Genomic DNA, 2,012 nt, shown 5'->3' with positions numbered 1-2,012 from the left:
GTTTGCCAAGGAAGTGGCCACGTCCACCTAAGGACATAAGACTAATCAATCAATAATTGCCCCCTGCATTTCCCCACACACAGATTTTCAGTTTCCACACTCCTAAATACAAATGAGTAGTTAAGGACAGTCAAGCATTGGAGGAAAGTCTTTAATAGAATAAAAGAATATGAGACAGACATTGAAAAAAGGAACTTGGAAGAAATAGAAATAATGTAGGTAGAAGAAGAAGCCATAAAAATCCCTATAATTAACATTTTCAGAGAGATGCATAGATACATCATATCCATGAAACATGGATCCTAGAAGTAAAAAAGAACCATTCTAAGAATAAGAATGAAATTCTGTCTGTGTCAGGGTGGTGCATGGTCCACAATGAGAAACAGAGATGCTCAGGCTGTGCCCTCAAGATGACCAAGTGGGAGACAGCAGCACCAGTGGTGGCAGAAACCCCTGACATCAAGTTCTTTGGGAAGTGGAGCCCTGATGATGCACAGATCAGTGACATTTCCCTTCAGGATTACACTGCCGTGAAGGAGAAGTATACCGAGTACCTGCCTCACAGCATAGGGTTGTATGCCACCGATTACATCCACAAAGTGCAATGTCCCATCATGGAGCACTTCACTAATTCAATGGTGATGTGTGGCCACAACAGCAAGAAGCTCATGACTGTGCCTTGTCAAGCATGCCTTCAAGATCATCCACCTGCTTACAGGCAAGAACCCTCTGCAGGTTCTGGTGAATGCCATCATCAAAAGTGGCCCTGGGAGGACTCCACATACATCGAGCAAGCTGAGACTGTGAGATAGCAGGACGTGGACATGTCCCCACTGTGCCATGTGAATCAAGCCATCTGGCTGCTGTACACAGGTGCCAGTGAGGCTGCCTTCCAGAATATCAAGACCGTCACTGAATACCTGGCTGATAAGCTCATCAACACTGCCAAGAGCTCTTCCAACTCCTATGCCATTGAGAAGAAAAAGCTGGAGCTTATGGCCAAGTCCAACTGCTGATTTCCTGGCTATAGCCCATTAAACCTGTCTGCCTTTCAGGGTGGCCCCACACACACACACACACACACACAAAAGAGAAGAAAAGAAAAAAAATGAGCTCTTAAAAACTCAAACTACTTGAATAGAAATTTTTTAAAAATTAAAAGTTTATTTTATAGGTATCTATGGATATCTCTAAGAACGTAAAACAAAAGTGCAAAGAGTTGGGGAAAAGAGAAAAAGAATAGGAGAATTAGAGAACCAATATCCATTAGGAATGCCCAGACAGAGAACAGGAAAATAGAGGGGAAGAAATAATCAAAGACATAATAAAAGAAATTTCCCTCCAAACAGAAGGAAATGAGTTTACAGACTAAAGGGCCAACTATGTATTTATTATAATGACCATATGACACAGAGACACATTATTGTGAAATTTCAGAATGCTGAGGATAAGGTCTCCAAAAATTTACCTCTCACTAATCATTTCTCAGGAAGCCACCAGAACATGTGCTCTACCAATACAAGGGAGTGGCCAAAGGAATATATGGGGTCCAGGAAGCAAAAGGTTGAACACAAGAGACTGATAAAGAAAATTCCCAGGATGGAGGTGAAAGGAAAGCCCAGGAAGAAAGCTGTGCTGTGGGTTAAGGATAGGTAGATGGAAGGGTCTGGAAAGATGTATCCAGGAAAAAGATGGAACCAACAAATTACCTGATATGTTGGCCATATTGAGAAGCATTTTAGAGTCCTTTTGTAAAGCCTGGGGTTGGGTTAGTACTAATAGGCACACAAAACTAAGCTAGTGAAAAAGAAAATCATCATTAATTCTAAGAAAAACTAGAGAACTGTGTGTATGTAAGGAAGGGAAAGGGTTAGAAGGGAAAAACGAAAGAACTGTGTGTATGTAAGGAAGGGAAAGTGTTAGAAGGAAGCTAAATCATCATATCCCATACAAGAAGTGAATTTTTAAAAACCACTTAAAATTTATATATCAGCAAATAGCAATATAAGCTA

The 2,012-nt window shown here is 40.9% G+C and overlaps 1 pseudogene; it reads left to right on the top strand.

Annotated features, from left to right (window-relative positions):
- The first annotated feature begins 410 nt into the window (after positions 1-410).
- Positions 411-1,016, top strand: LOC103232480 (small ribosomal subunit protein uS7-like; annotated as a pseudogene).
- The last annotated feature ends 996 nt before the right edge of the window (positions 1,017-2,012 follow it).

Source organism: Chlorocebus sabaeus, chromosome X, assembly GCF_047675955.1.
Source record: "Chlorocebus sabaeus isolate Y175 chromosome X, mChlSab1.0.hap1, whole genome shotgun sequence".
NCBI classification, from domain to species: Eukaryota; Metazoa; Chordata; class Mammalia; order Primates; family Cercopithecidae; genus Chlorocebus; species Chlorocebus sabaeus.
This window is presented reverse-complemented; position numbering and strand designations above follow the sequence as displayed.